Consider the following 17,358-nt stretch of genomic DNA (forward strand, 5'->3'; position numbering starts at 1 on the left):
AAACTGAACTACAAATAGAGTTGTTACAATACATTTATTAATTTAACCATTTAATTGAGCTATAACTATATATTAACTATAATATAATTATAAACGCTAGAAGTGCATTCTAGTTACGCTAAAAGTAAAGCTAGTTTAGGCAATGAATATAACGTCCTCGTATGTCGCTTTAACACGCAGACGATCGTATAAGGCACATACAACTCGAAGTTAACCAATTTTATGTTTTTCAGCGTACGAAAAAAGTTAGGTAGGTAAAAGTAGGTGTGCGCAGCCGAAATAACTTCACTGGTAGCATTTTAGATTTCTTTCGAGAACAAACACTGCTTCAGGTGCAGAATAGTCATAGAAACTTTGCTACCAGTGACACACTCGGAGGCTTTTCGCTGCCTGGCCATCACAGAGATTAAAGTGCCATTAGTTTCATGGCTCTGTAAAGCGTGCCTGTTTTTAGTTAGCTTAGTTTCGAAAAGAGAAAAAAATAAATCGGTATCGCAACCGCGTGTCATTCGTCTATCACTGGCAGAATAGTTGGCCTGGATCGTATCATGCGTGCCCTAGAACAAAGTTTTTTTTTTTTTTTTTTCTAATTAATCTTATTTATTATATTGTCAATCAGTAAGTTTTTGTCGATTGCGATTCAGTTCTGAGTTACATTTGCAAACACAAATGACCAGTGGCAAACTTGTCTATTTAACTTGAGACCTATTACTGCTGATTTAATTGGCTTGGTTAGCATTCCGTAAGTATGTAAGTTGTTCGCCAAAACGAATAGTTTCTAGCCGTATTACCCCTTTTACTTGAACTTACGTTTTGTTTAACAACAGATTGTGAATAGTAAATAATAAGAAACGATACAATGTAACTGGTAACTAACAAAAAGTCGTGGCATCGGAAGTCACAGATTGACTGGCCACAAACTGAGGAAATTCATTCTTAAGGAAAGGACAAAAAGGGTCTTGAGGATAGCTGAGCTTATAGGCCATGTTTAACATAAGCTAAATTGTAATTTTTAAAAGTATAAGAATTAGGATCGTAACTCATTCAGCTGCAAAAAAATTACTGAACGCTGCCCAATCGTTTGAAGTACAGAGGCAGCGCCCGAAAGCCCCATAAGCACCATCCATTATTCTTCTTCTGTGACATCTGAAAGGAGCAACGTACTAGATTTATCAAACTGAAATTGAAAAAGAAATACTCGTTCTATTGTTAAGTGTAGTATCCAAACAACATGGCGCCTTACTTCACTGTTTATAAAGTAAGTTTTCTAATAGAATACGATAACATTACATTTTGAATATAAACTATACATATTCTTATTTATATTTGTAGGTGCCGTAACGTGCAGATATGTTGGCGTTACATATCTGCATACAGGTTCGACATGCTGAGACCATTCGACGTGTATTACTTATCAAATATGAATTTCATAATTTTTATTGAAAATTAAAAAAAAAGCCTGTGTACCTGAATTCTAATCGGCAAAAACTTTACAAGAGCTTTACTAGGTTTACTGTTCTGTCTGATAACTGGAGTCCAGCATTTGCAAATAGGTCCATATATATATATAATATCTTACGAAATGCTATAACAACTGCGCTATGTTGTAACCTGCACATAGTTCTGGTCTTAAAGTGGCCCCATTCGGGCACGCGTTTACCCAGTCGTAAATCAGGCCTGACTTAAAAGCCCATTTAAAATAACAGACGCAAAGGGTATAAGATATCTGAGCGTGGTCGAGGTAGGATGTCAGAATGTGGCAATCGTATTGTTATCTGAGCCGGTAGACGCTTGCGAAAGATTATGACCAGTAAAATCATTTCGTAAGCACGGCCGGGATTCTGTATTCAGGCTTCGAGGCTTCACAACGCGTTCTCACATCTATACAAATAGTCAAATAGGTTTGGCTGGGTAATACATTTGGGGAAGGTGATGGTTACAACAAGGCCGTACGTTGTGTTTTGAGGATGCTTCCTGAAACTAGAGTGTCGAAACGTTATCGTATTGTAGCATACCCGTACGTAGTATAAAAATGCTGATCTCAAAGTTATTGAACGATAGCAAATGTGGAACATTTTTTAGAGTATAAAAGCAGTTATTTACGGGGAGAAATAAAGGAAGCGGTTAATGAGATAAGTAAAGCGCTTAACTTATAAGTTCGTAAGATAAAACATAGAGGAAATCATCACCCTGGACTCTGGTCCGAACTGTAACTAAGATGATCATTTTGGATAAATGGTCCAAAGTTGCGAATCGAAGAACGGTTGATATCTTCTGAAATATCAGCAATTTGGGTTAAAACGGTTTTAGCAAAAATTCTCCAAGTAATATGGCCTGATATTAAATATATAAGCTATTATGTGTCCATGGTATAAGTACTTCCAAAATAAAAAACTTACCTCCTGTTCCAAGGGGAACCAACTTACAGAATGAGCACAAACAGCGAAAAAATTGAGACAGAAGCACAGCAAAAACACAGAATAGGTATCTACATTCTATCGTTGCGCAACAATTTTTGTACCACCCTCTATCGTGCGATAGTCAGTGCGTGACCCTAGACAGACTTATAAGAGAAATTACTGATTATGCATGATATGTAGAAATGTATCATACTTATAATAACAAAATACGATTCGACACTCAAGGTGTTCGATGACTGATGGGAATTTAGCTGAAATGCGTGTGGCAAAGTTTGAAGTTCCCATATCATAATACTAACAGTTCCATTTACTAGGCACGCGGACGTGTCTACTTTTATCTATGTATGACTTGCAGTGTCTTTCTGCGATAGTGAACGTTTACAACGGATCAACAGAAGGTAACAGGAGAAGATCCTTCGATATTTTCTCGCTTAATCTTGCTCATCCTATCTGCTCATAATGAAGATGGCGTTCCAGAAACGCACTTCGGACAAACTTCAGCAGACCCCTGCTCGATTCGTTAATTAAGCTCTGTCAGCATACTCCAGTGAACCTTTCATCACGGCTGTCCGCATGTAATTAGCCATTAACGTCGAGTGACTACATTAGCTAATCTAATTATTACTTAACTCTTCTATCGAATATTACGCAATCATGGATCTTCAATGACGTCTAGCCAGGCACAACGAAATAAATCAGCGGCCATCAAAGTGAACGTGTTTCTATACGTACTTGGTGATGGTGACTTGAAAATCGTACGGGACTTGGAAACATCATAATAACAGTAATTAAGATTTTTGCTATTAGCAACCGTAAACATAATTTTGTCCCAGCTGTATATATATTTTTGAGGTGCCCTTGATATGGGAAACTCTGATGTATTCTTTGACAACGTTTTCACTCGACATGTTTAGGGACTACTATGGTTTAAGTGTTAGAAGATATGGCCTCGAAATAAATAATGTTTTTTGTGCACGCATAGCCAGGTTAGGTTTGCACGTACAAATACGTGCATGATATTTGTTAATTCTTAGTAAATAGTCTTCATAGGCCCCATTGATGTTTACATCATTTGTTTCTGTTGCATTGTTCTGGCGTGTTTTGGCAGTTTGTCAATAAGCGATTACTCTATCAGTTTAAGGGACCCAAAGCATTTTTTCTATAACACTGTGCCTTGCTGATAAATAGGAGATTTCTATAATATGAAATTAGTTCATTAACGTTTTATTAGCTAAGATAATGGTTCCTATCTTATGACCATCTGGCTCTTTGCTTATAGATTAGACACGACGATCTGTTGGTGTTATGCTCAGTAGAGCTTGCTTCCTCTCTACCTTGCGTGAAACAATTCTATTAATTTCTGTGTTCACAGGCGTACTGAAATATGCTGCTGGGCGAACTCCTTCGCGTGTTTCTCTATAGTAGTCGCACGTATTAAAAAAGCGATTTTCCAGGATATATGCCATTTCTCTACCTCCTCTTTGACTAATTCCTCAGTTTGCCTAGAAAATAAAGAGCCTGTAGTTTTTGCTTTTGATACAGCCATTATTCTCGTAGTCTCGTAGTCGCAGGCTACGAGGTGCCCGTCTTCACACCTGAGCTCGCCCCTGTGTCCCGTGGCTTGCACGGGCATGAACAGTAGACGTCTGCGAATCCTTATGACACTACTAAAAATATTACAGGACTTGTTTTGGCTAGCGCGCGCGCGCACGAAGATTACTGCTTCTAACTAAGATTGATTTAGTGAGAACTGTCGTTGTGGCTCCTGTTGCGTTCCCTGTTGTGATCCATCTTGAATGCGCTCATCTCATTCATGCGCCGCCAACAACAAAACACAGACGAACTCGAAAGAGGTGAACAGCAGCACCGTAGGGCCTTTTCTATTCATCAAATGTGCCTAAGAATGTTCTGCGGTTCTCGCATCACTGAGCGATCAGCACTTAAGGTTCAATGTCCCCAAAACGGTAGAGCCATGAGTCTTCAATCAGTCAGTCAGTCAGTCAGTCAGTTGCTTCTGGAAGATTCAGGCCAAAAACTCAACTACCCTTTTGCGCTAAATCTCTCTCGTTTTTTCTATCTTCTTTTCTCTAATTCACCTTTATTTTCCCTCACTGTCTGTGTTTCGGTGCGTCCGCAATTTATCACCAAGGGTCATAGATCACTGAGCTACAAATGTATGTGTGGGTATCGTAGTCCAACTGAAAAGTTGTTTTCAGTGAGATTTTAGCATAAATAGATAGTGAGAAAATGAGCGAACGAATACAAAAGGTAATGTCGGAACACACAGTTTTACTGTTGTCAAGATACGGAAATTGGCACCCGCGAACGGATGTACTCTACACGTTACACTGACGACGATGCCGCGGAAAACATCCTACGCAATGAACATATGTTAGCGTCTCAAGTTATAGGTGCCATTAGCAGGAACGTAAGTCGATGGTATTGTACAACGCATATGAGGATCACGTCAGAGGGCAACGTCGGGATGTGATAAATACGTACATGTGTGCGAGACATATTAAGTCGAGATTCGGCAGCCGTCCACAGATGCCAATAGACGTGACCAGACGTCCTTCAGTCAATAGGTGTTCGTCAAGGACATCGTTGATGATTCCAGACCAGGTATCAGATATCGTGCTGGGTAGGCACGATTCGAATAAGCGGCGCAATTTTTTTACACGTTCCGTATATTTTCTGCACGCGTGCATCTGTATGTACGGCTTTAAATGCTTTTTGTGCTCTCGCTATGGGTGGGATTTTTGCGCGCTCAAGTGCTAGCTTTCGACGAGAGTCATTCACGTTTGTCAATTTCGTGTACTGTCACCGGGTCTTTAGCTGATTTTGATAACAGATTATAAAGAACCTACTAGCGACGAGTGAAAAGCACCTTGGATTTTGAAAAGGCCATTTTTTGATCTCCTTGGCACAGATTGGCTTGCGCACCGTAACCACGACACAGCAACCATACATAGGAAGGACAACCATGCTGACGATGCCTATGAACATATGCGAATTAAAACTCTTCGCCTGGTTCCTTTATAAAGCGTGAAATACCGGTATTGCTTGCGATGATTTCGGTATTTTTAGGTGAAACGTTTTCCGATTTGACCCTTCAACTTATAGGCATGCTTGGCCAAAAACACGTCTTTATCATAATTTTACTAGCGACGTCAATCATGAATGTGCGTTGGTTCGAGAAAGTCTTGATGCGTGACGATGATTATTAATCATTCGGCATTTTGGATATACATAAAGTGCCATTTAATTATGTAAAAATGTCGAGCAAGCGCTGAGAGCAGAGCTCATAAACGCTAACTACTTCTTCTGAGATACGCCCATAGATATGCAGACGTTTGCGCCCTAGAGAGCAATTAGCCATAAAAACACGGCATAAGCAATGCTGACAAGCCGTGGAAAAGCATGATCTTGAACATATTATTCGGGTTACCATTTGTCGAAGCAGCGAGCACGATTCAATTTTAAGCAAGTTTAGACTATTGCTCTTCTTTCTATCTTCTATCGTCCGTTTCTATCTAACAAAAACCAACGCACCCAGGATACAAGTCGCAATAGTAATCAAAATATCGTTACGCTTAATGACTCCTGAAAACGCAAAACAGTGCTTTTTTTCAACGCCAGGTATTGCGGAGCTAAACGCGTCATATTTTGATTTATGCTCCGAGTGCTCTCGTTTGTCAGCGAGTATGCCACAGTGTTATCTATAGAACTTTGAAGTACAATACCGCTGTCAATTTTCCTCTACTTTAGATGATAGTGATGAATCGTTTGAGCATCTGCTTTTCATATATTGACAAAGCTTATCATCCATTATGACCATTTTTTAATCATGCTGCCGATCGTTTTATTGGACTTGTCTCGCTGTTCAGTATTCCTAAAGTTAGCGCTAGCCTTTATCAACTCGTTCTGCTTCAGCGCGTGAAAACTTCATAAGACTATAGGCTTAATTTCACTCATGACACGTGTGATCGACGCTTGACGGTCCCGTTCTAAAACGGGTCAAAACATGTTACCGTAACTTATGCGTGGCCACAGGTTCCAGCAAAACCTAAAAAATACCGAATAAAAAGGTTATTACCATCATAGCAACTAATTTTCGATGTAGAAAGCCTTTAGTCGACATCTTATTCCATCACTAGCTAAATTTCTATCAATCTAATATTAAAATGCCTAATCAGTGATCAACATCCCAGCGTTAAGCGTGACGGCCTTACTGGTAACGTAACAAACGCAGCTTTTCTGACTATATTTCTAGTGGAAGTATCTTGACAGTACGCTCAGGTAGAATGCACATTGTGATTTCTTGCGTCTTTTTCGAGACTTAAACAGAACAACATCGGTTGTCGTCCATCCTAGATTACAGGCTTCTACGTTACGCGGGCATCACGTTAGTAAGCTGTACTCTTTTTTATTTACCCGTTTTTTCTGTGCACTCAGTATAATTCGTGCGCGCGAAGAGATCTCGTGTGCCGTACAGTATGATAGGAGTCAAGGATTAACTAGGTGGCTTGACGCCTAATCCACGTGTTACACGCAGGCTTGTACAGCGAAAATTCAAGACCTAGAAAATTTTTAGGGGGAATTTAAGGCCGGGCGCGGCAATAGCTATGAAGGCAAAGTGGGACGGTGGCGCATGGTGGGCAAATGTTTAAGAGAATAAATTTTGCTGTCGATGCTGAGTTGGAATAAGTAGACCCAGGTAATTAGATTGTGGGGACTCAAGGGAATTTTATCACAAGACCACTCTACCCTTCAGAGTGAAGTTGCAGGCAGCAAGCACGCTCGCTTTTTGCACACGAAGATGGCAGTTACGCGCCAGCACATACAGATTTGATGGGGGATTTTATATCGAAGCACCAAGGCAGCCTGGTGGAGCAACAACAAAGCAAACCGAGGTCAATCCTTTTACCGATACGCCCCCAGTGTGCTATCAGCGGTTACAAGACGATATGCACGGCGCTAATAATTTACGTTAGAACTATAGCTTGCAAGTCGACTATGTTGTGCTCACGTATTCCTGTTAAATAAATCACGTGATAAATGCTTGGTGGATAAGTAAGGACAGATGCAGCGAAAACGAAAGAAGGTAGTAGAAACCAGCCAGAAGACGCAATGGATTTGTTTATCACTTCGATTGCCGACTAAAAATGTTTCTTGCTTGTTTTTAAACTTTAGAAATATGAGCTCTTGACGTAATAGTCACCTGAACTTAACCTAGTTTTAATCTGGGGTTAGTGGCGCTAACGAAGTGATGGACATCAGGCTGGTTTTAAAGGTGTGCGTTTTATTAATCGTTTTGTTTCAAACGATACATGGTGCGGCACTATTCGTATGTTAAGAGTGTGTTTCATTGTAAAAGTATAGGACCTGGTAGCGAGAACATAATCAAACGGTAGTTTTTGTTTCGAGTTCCTCCGACAGTGCCAACCATAGACAAGCAACATACAGCCTTTTTGCTTTTTCTTATACGGTGCTATCTACGGAGCACAGCTTTACGAAGTTGTCTTATGCTACTTCGATGATTAGCAACTTACTGTAGAGACAACATGTTTGAGACGTTGCGTTAAGCTCGTCTCGCTGTTCAATTCGGACTTCGCTTAAACGTTACTCTACTATAACCTCGTATCGAATGGGAATTTACCAGATACTGCCATTTCGGAGTTTTATTTCATCTCTCCTTTCTTTATCGTAATCGTGTGTCTCCCACTCGGAGATCCTTCTTAAAGTGTACTATTTCTCCAAATCTTTCAGAACAATGGGCACGCGGGGCGGAAGAGCCTTGGTACTTAAATGTATACTACCGATAAAGTTTTGAGTTCAGCCTAACATTTTTATTGAGCTTACTTAAAAATTCCAACTGTGTTAATCACCAAAACCTAACCTAGCTTCAGTCTAAAGCCATATAGTCGGCTGCCTAAGTACTCTGAGACACTGCTTGCTGCGTCTGATCTTTCTCAATAGGGATAAAAGAGGCTACCCTTGATACTTAAGCTATTACCACCTAGAATAGTTAATCAATTTTATCATAGTTGTGTCTGTCTAGTGTTTGTAAGTAAACTTACCGGAATCAGGCTGGTTCAATAAGTTCTGATGAGTCACAACTGAGCTTACTTAATTTTGTGAAGCCCACAAGGACTTTCATATTTGGTTAGTTATTGCGGTTACCCGCCTAGTGATTACAGTACTTGTAGAATAGGCTAGACATTTACTCTTCTGGGCACGAGCACGTTCTGTGAAAGTATACTTACGTAATTTTGTGCACTACCTGTTTAATCATGTGTCTTCTGATATAAGGTTGACACTATCACGTGTGTTCTTAACGTAATTTATTCATTCGATTGTATAGTTCATTTGGAAACCAAAAATATTATCTTGCATAGCTATGTCGCACCTTGCTTGCAAAATTATTTTTAACAGAAAGCTAGGTACACGGCATCAGCGTTTGTGCGCGAACGTTTATTACCTCAAGTTGCGTGGCAAACATGAGATAATACCATCTCAAAATAAAATATGAGAAAAAAATCTAAAAATGGGAAGCCAGAGTTTTCCATTCTAAAATTTGTCGTATATCAATCTCAGAAAGTGCTGCAGAAAACTAATTTTTAGTGCGATAGCAGAAATTACTAAAGAAATACGTCAATATATCCCAAAATGGTCCTTAATTAATTATCCATTCCGTACGTATTCCAGTAACCAACATAAGGAAACAGTCAAGAGGTTTAGAAACGCATCAGTCAGCAGGTCAAATGGTGTGCAGACGAGAACACTGAGAGAAAGATGCTAAGAGACAAGCTGGTACTGAGGGCCTGACTTGCAATAGCAAGGGAATCGCTGTTTTGATTTCGAGAGGATTACAAAAAACTATTGAACTAATGATGTGAACTCTATGAACATGCGGAGACAATGAATGAGCCTTGCGACCCATAAAAGAAGACTGGTTGGTTGCTTTATAGCGTGAGGACACTAAACAGTCGAAGGACGTAACCGTCATGAGACCCAAGGTTACAAGGGAAAACTACCACGACGCCGATAAGGGCGTGACACACAGGACATCGGCGGGCATTTTTCAACTGACGGGGTGTGCCGAAAATGTGGGGCCTTACACTCTGATAGCGTCCAGCCATTTGCCAAACATGCGGGGTATAGGGCAAAAAAGAGTTAGCTCGCTTGTGCGTGCAAGATTAAAGGCAAAAACAGGACAGGATGGTCCAGCGAAGAATATGACAACAAGGACTTGTTCTAGATGAAGACATTAGGCCGCAGGCATAAACGTAAGCCATTCGCGACACTATTTGTCGATGTATCCCAAACAACGGAACAACGCGCTTTTATCAATACAGGCGCGATGTGCAACATCAAGGACCTCCACATGTACCGAACCATGAAAAGCGAGCGAACGGAGCTGTACATTAACCATAGTGGCAGAGCAAGTATGAATATATGGCCAGTCGCGAGCCGTAACGATCGAACTACCAAATCTCAGAACAAGATCCAACAGGATACAGAGAGGACCGGCCAAACCACAAAAGCATCAAATCAACATATCAAGTCTTGAATATCACGATGAGCTCAGTTACTACGTTACTTTCAGCACTAGCTGAAAAAAATGGTATTTCTAGTGTAAAAAACGAGCCAGACTTTAACATAACACAAAAGGCAACATCACAACATCTTCACGCAAGAACGACAATGAGAAATACTACTGCTACAAATGATAGACTGCCACCAGAAATGTTTGTCATATATGAAGTCATCTAAATACGCGGCAGGAACAGCTGCTTCTGCCCAGCAATTCAACAATTGCGTACTCACGCTACTGAGCAAACCAAATAGCGCGTGCGGTTAAAATATCACTATATTACCTAAAAAAATCAATGATAGCACAGTACAAATGGTGATATAACTGATAGCCAGAACCAGGCCTTACGTTACGCACTATCACTAAGAAAGTCAGATTGAACAACACCGATACACGATTAGCAACGATCGGCCATACTGCGTTGAATAGGTCCATCTTTGTTCGATCACCGAAGATAAACAACAGGCAGCGGAAAAAGCGTGAGAAGATTTACAGGAAAACACAGGAAAAACGAAAAATAGGTCAAAAGGAAATGAATTCGCCTAGTCCAAAAATACGAGTAAAATAGAAATAAAATCAGCGCGACTATTACTCCGGAATAGCAAAGTAATATCTGTAATAAAAATCATCACTATGGAAATAACAATTCGTGAAAAAATGCTCTATTTGTTAAGAAAGAGCTGCTTATAGGCGCACTGAAGTTTTAAGTGCGCATAATTAACGTATTATGCTATGTATAATGGAATTATCCGCATCGGTACTAGTAGCAGTATAATTGTTGGGGCTGTTAAATGTAGTATACTCGAACTTCAGTCTGTTGTAAATCTGCTTACTGCTAGCAATACTAATAACTTCTTATAACTCTAACTTGTATTGAAAAAATGTCTAAAGATGCAATTAGTATTCAAATGTACCATCAAAAAGGTTCCCAGAAAACGGCAGTCAGTTATCAGTGATCACTTAAATCTCTCTTATCGTTATTAACTAAGTAGACGACTATCATAGATTGAGAGCAAGTGGTATCGGGGCGTATCGACGTTCGTTTTTATCTTAGTATGCTTACTTCTCGTAGAACGTTTGGCGCCTCCTTTGACTATATACCATCGTATTCCTCATATGGGATGGGGGGCATCGTGCTATTTTCAACATGCTTTCTCAGCTTTTTCTGACTCCACTCCGAGGTCCCATATCTTTGCCTTTGACATGGGTCTGCTATAATCACCGGTTCGGAATCCCGACTAGTCTGAGGTGACGTACAGCTTGTAGTTCGACATGACAGAACAGCGGAAGCTGGCAACTCAGGCCGAGAGCTTACGTGCTCATTTTTCGAGTCGTCTATCTTAGACTACAGACACATGCAGCATCGACAATGGGCTCGTCGAGACGGGTCAGTCGTTCAACGTCGGTGCTGCGCTTCCGATACTTCGCTTGGTGTGTTTCTCTTCTTATCCCCCGCATCAGAGTAAACTGCAGGTAAGCTTTAAGAGCCACGAATGAGGAAAGCAGTGTGCTCGTACTGACCACGCTAATTGACTCGCAGGCCACGTCTTTTTCTGGGACCCAGTTTTCACGCCACTCCGACTTGATCCCTCGCTTGCCAGCCTGATCTCGGTATCGCCCCGCTGGATCGATTTCTGAACACGCACGAGGCGCCGTACTGATCCTCATAGTAGTGAGGTTTAGTTGCCGCTCCATCGCTCTCATTGAACGCACGAGTCAGCGAACGGACCAGCAAATAGCTGTTTTTGGTAAAGCGCAATCAAAAAGAAGCATTAATGATACATGCGGATTAAGGAACAATCGCTCTCTTCGCTCCAAGGTCATGGGCCGATACGTCGTTGCTTTGTGAATCGAGTAGAAGCGAAAATGGGCTTGGAGAAGGCGGACTTATGTTACGCAAATGGATCCGCCACTTGTCCTTAATTGCTTAGATAATAATGTATGCGAAGTATAGGCGCATTGCTTCACAATATGGTAGTGTCGATTAAAATCGGTAAGCTTTAAGTGTCTGTGGGAAAATGTTATGTGGAGGTTTGAAATTATGATTAGAGGTAAAAGCATGATGGGAAAAATCAACCAGGTTTACACCAATGATTGATAATTAGTCGACTTTGGGTAAACGGCGTATTCAAGGATGATGGAAAGTCATTAACGAGTTTCTCTAACTCGAGGCATACATTACTAACTTTATACGACAATGGGCCCTGGTGTCACGGTGATGTCACGGATTAATTAAGTGACAGTAAGAAAATCAGCATCCTCTGGGTTTTTGATGATCGTGGCAATCCGACAAACGCACTCTAGAAGGTAACTAGTATCAGAAACCAAAGGAAGGGCTTGTAAAAAGAACCCAAGGTCTCGGGTGCTTGAATTCTTTTCTATGAGGTACAACAATTTAGTTCACGAAAGATACTTTACCGACAAAGCTCCAAAGATCAAAGCTAAATACATTCAATACGGTAAAGTAGCATTACACCTTTCCATATTTGCTTATAACTTAACGGTATTTTCAAACGATTAGATGTACTTTGTTGAGACGTTGTTTGCGTCAGGGAGATTTTCCACCGCTAAGCTGGAGATTCCCGCCGCCCTCGGCTGTCTAGTAAATCGAATATATAACGTGTAAATAGACGTTATTCGCTGGTTCTACTTTGTTCCCTTTTTGTCCAAAAGCCTTCTTCGAACCGTCTTGTCAGCTAGCGACAGATTATACAAACGAAGCTAGGTAGGATTTTATAAATGTGAACGATGTAGCCAAGGTGTTATAAAGTAAAAGACGCGCGGCTAGAGAACCGACGGGCCAGCCTGTTTTTACGGATTTCTACCAATGACCCACTTTGGTCTGTTGCACCCGTAGATGACATGTCTGAACCAAGGTAACAGCTTTCTCGGCGGGAAATAGTACTCAGGTAAGGAAGACGTATGACGCTATCGGACAGATACAAAATGAAAAACAAGGGATCAATACAAATCACGACACAATGGCCTATGGATAGACCTCATGAGCCTGTGATATTGTTCCACCTTCCGCTAACCTACAGATAGGCACGCTGCATTCTATCTATTGAACTTCGTTGAATTCTGTTTTGCACCATTACTAAGTGCTCTTCTCTGCTTTCGGAATAATGCTCGAAGTTTTCTATGCGAGGCATAACCATTGCTCCTCGTCGGTTTTACTCTCATTTAGGGACTGAGTATAGCCTATTCGGACGAAGAAGGGATATGTACATAGCAGAACAAAGGCAAACGTATTTCCAATAGCCAACAAAGAAAACCTACCGCTGTAATGCTCAATCCATTTATGTATCATACAAGTCAGTGCTATAATCTGTGTGGCTGTCAGATAATAGCAAGAAGGAACTATTTCTAATGCAGGTGATACAAATTAGTTTTTAAAACTTTAAAAGTGACTAACTATGTAGTTGTGGCGCATTACTGAGAACTGATTTGTTTTTTTTTTTATTGTTTCTTTTTATTTATCTGTCTACATCCGTGTCTGCCGGTATAGAAACGAAATAAGAGATACGTTCAGAACTATCGGATACTTACAGGGTAACTTATCTCAACTTATGCTTACTTTATTACTAACGATTTTTTTGCAAGCAGAGAAATTTTCATTTTCAAGCAGCTTAAATTGATGAGCTAACTATGAATCCCAAAGAATTATGGAGGTGCTTAGAGAGCTATTGTTTTAGGAATTATTACGAATGGCTTGTCTTTGAATTTTCATTTTTAAGTATTACGTGAAAAAACGTGTCACCTTTCCTTGTCATTTATATATTTCTATTTATTAATATGCTGGAAATAGTGAGGTTCTACACCAAATTACTAACGGTTCCAACCTATTGGCTCTTCTGCGGCTCGCAATCGTATATGACTCACTTACCTAAAAAAAAAAACAACGGAACTTGACAACTATCACAAGTTTCAGTTGATTACAAACGTTTGTCAAATTCTTTAAAATTATTCAAATATTTTTCTTGAACTAATTAAACCCTTAAAACACGTTTTATTATCTATTTTATCTCGGAGAACTTGAAACCCATATTTGCACTTGCTAGTTGTAGCAATTAGGACGCCGGGTTTCGACAACGCTTTGTTTCGAAATGGGAGACATTAACAATATTAAAATATATTGCCGCAACAGTTCTGCGAGAATAATCAAACTATATTTTATGCATGTATGTATCTAATCTCCCACTCCGATTAAATAAATTTGACGTATTGCTATGACCTATGATATTTACATGAGCTCCACACCGGCCCGGCATTCAACACCTGAAGATGCATACCACCACACAATCGGGCAGCTGTGGAAATACAGACGGCTGCTGTTATCTTGGACCAAAGACTCGGTCATTTCGACGAGGGACAATTTCTGTCATTCGCCCCATAGGGTTCTGTCGAACATGCATATACTTATTCGTATCTGCTCGCCGTTCTTCATACGTCCATGCGTATGCCTAATATCATTTCCTCTTCTTCTTCTGTCCTATTATTGTTTTGATACACCGATCGAGAAGATATCGATATCTCAGTTCGGTAATGTACAGTTTGTGCCAGCTGTATGGCTGCATTCATCCAAGATATGTATCAGTATGTTTTGCTCTATTTTACGCTGTCGCCCTATCTAGGAACCTGGATCCCAGGCTTGCGACCCGAACGCAAAACCCAGGCCAGGCAACCATAGCCATTCAACAGAGTCATAATAATGATAATACTTTCTTTCGTTATTTTTGCTAGTTTCAGCTGTTGGCACAGTAGCTCTCTTTGAATCGTTTTGCCTGAGGCAAGCAGGACGCCCCCGATAGAAGAGCGTGTGGAAGGCATAAAATGATGATGGTGGTGTCGCTGGTGGTTTTATTCCCTGTACAAAGTCGCTTGCGGACGAAACACTCGGCCTTGCGTTTATTCGAGCTTCGGGAGCGAGTCGAGCTACAACAGGCGAGCTCGTATGCATAATCGGTCGAGCACGAAGACGGTGTAGATATTCTCAGCACAAGTATTTTCCTCTCCGCTAACACAATCGACATACCATAATGGTACAGAACACTAGAGCATTTTGCGGTCGTTACCGTTACGGTACCGCCGACTTTTGTTGTTATTGTGTGCATCTATGTGTAACTTTCATTGTCACATATCTGGCCTTCGAGTGCCTATAGGCAACGTCGACTCGACCCCAAGAGGCCGGTAGACGCAGTTTGCGTGTAGTCTCAAACAGCTCGTTTTTCTTGATTATTTCCTACTGACGCTCAATGTGGTACTTATATCGTTTTTTTTTTTAATGTCTGCCAAAATGAACGATGGTGACGTTTATGATAAACGGTTATCGTGCCTTTATAATTCGAAAGAGAAGGGAACTTTTAGAGTTGTTTAAACTGCCTATTCCAGACGTCCAGAACTTCATTACAACTAAAATTATATTTTTAATGTAGTAAAGCACTATCGAATACGGACTCCAGACACTGACCCAATTGGAGCTGTCCAGTGTATTATGCCTGTCAAGGATTCGAGAGCTACACGTATCCTGACGTTTTGGCCTGGTTAATTAAACACTTACAATTTTAACTGGGCTACCGTCGGCAGCGTGTTCATTATATGCCAAATTTCCAGTCAATAGAAGGTTTGCCTATTAACATATGATCGAATCTGGTCTTGTGCTGGAATTTTTATCTATAGCTATTATTCAGACTGTGCTACCGATTAATGTTCAGGCAAAAATTTAGACTAAAGTTGTTCAAACATGCTTTTCTATTTATTTCGAATGATCCAGTCTACCGGCGGTTTGTCCAAAATTTATATACTCATTATTATCAGCATCTTCAAAAGTGAGCAACTTCATATCGTTATGATCATATTAGATAACGATAATAGCGCAATTGTTCGCCTCGACACTTGGACACCAATTTTAGCGATCTTGGCCTAGTAAGTTCATGGTTCTTCAGTTCAAAAGGTAATCAAACATACCGTTGAATAAATAGAACAGAGTAAAAGAGGGAACCACTAGATCTTATGACTTAATTGTAACTGTAATCCGGGCTTAAATAGTTATTACTATTATCATTATTTCTAGTTGAAAATAGCACCGCAAATCGCCCAGCTTGATGTGTAGTTACCCGTTGCATACAGTTAAATGCACGCCGTAACAAATAGTTTTCACGAGCTTGGCCACCTCTGAATGCGTAATGCCTGAAAGCTCCAGAAAGCTTGATCTCAAAGGGAGATTTGCGGGTTGACTATCGAACCGAATTATCGATCATCGTGAGCGCGCGATCTTGAAAACAGAAAACATAGCAAAGCAGTCCACAGAGGTCCCGAAGACATTTGATGAATATTGGGCGTCTACTTTTGAAGTCGAGCCGTCCTACCAAGTACGATCGCCTTAGGTGCAGCTTCCGGAGCCGGTCGAGACTTGGCCACAAAAAAGCCTACAGGAAACATGAGAAAAAGCTCTACCTTGACGGTTGACATCAGTGATGCATCAGTGGCCAAATGGGTTCGTTGCCCAATTATCTAACTAGTAGGGTTGCAAACTCTAGGGTCGAAAACGTAAACAGCAGTAGATTTTCATAGCCAGACGCATGCCATTAAGGAGCCAGTAAATATTCCGAATTCTAATGATACGGCTTATGAGAGCTATCACTGAAATATTCAAAATGAAAATAACAATATCAGCAACAAATTTGATTCATATCAACTTAATAAACAGGACCGCCTGGGTAGGCAAATTTCAAATGCCGATTACTCGGCTAACTTATTAGGTTACGATATATATGGCTATAAATGTTAATTCAGGAGAGATTTATCTAGATTAAGTAAATTTTCGGCCATATCAAACTGGACGCCTTTATTGACCACCTGGCATGTTGTGGTGCGGTAGCCGTGGTTCGTTTGCAATAATGATTATTAACTGCAAATCTGTATTTTAATATACGCTTGCACGAAGTTTTGGGGTATAAAAACTGAGTAAGCAACTTCGTCCTAGACATTTGCAGATATGTTTCAATGCGCTAAATTATATGCCAGCTATGTTTCTTTCTATTTTTTTGAAATCTTTTTTTTCACACATTAGGATTTCCCAACCTGTTTACGCTGCGCGTATATTGATTTCGTAGAAGAACTCCTGAGCTAAATCAATGCCTCACGCTCGATACGCTTTAAACAATAAGCTGCCGCGTAAACTAGACACAGAGGTAATGCGCTACGCAATTCCTTCGTTTTATCTTAGTAATCTAGTCATCTGAATATTATTTATACACTTTCCGTGTGATTAATCAACGGGCTAAAGAACAAACTGGAATCCTATAGCAGATAGGCTAGTCCGGCCGCGTCCCAGTCGAC

The 17,358-nt window shown here is 40.4% G+C and overlaps 1 long non-coding RNA gene across 1 annotated transcript; it reads right to left on the bottom strand.

The window, feature by feature from the left end:
* Positions 1–1,183: 1,183 nt before the first annotated feature.
* Positions 1,184–4,839, bottom strand: LOC111265779 (uncharacterized). The gene is made up of 2 exons (XR_002683656.2): positions 2,190–4,839; positions 1,184–1,980 (listed from the first exon to the last, which is right to left on the bottom strand). It is a non-coding gene; the product is annotated as an uncharacterized LOC111265779 (long non-coding RNA).
* Positions 4,840–17,358: the final 12,519 nt, after the last annotated feature.

This window comes from Varroa jacobsoni, unplaced genomic scaffold (genome assembly GCF_002532875.2).
Source record: "Varroa jacobsoni isolate VJ856 unplaced genomic scaffold, vjacob_1.0 scaffold_1007, whole genome shotgun sequence".
Taxonomy (NCBI): domain Eukaryota; kingdom Metazoa; phylum Arthropoda; class Arachnida; order Mesostigmata; family Varroidae; genus Varroa; species Varroa jacobsoni.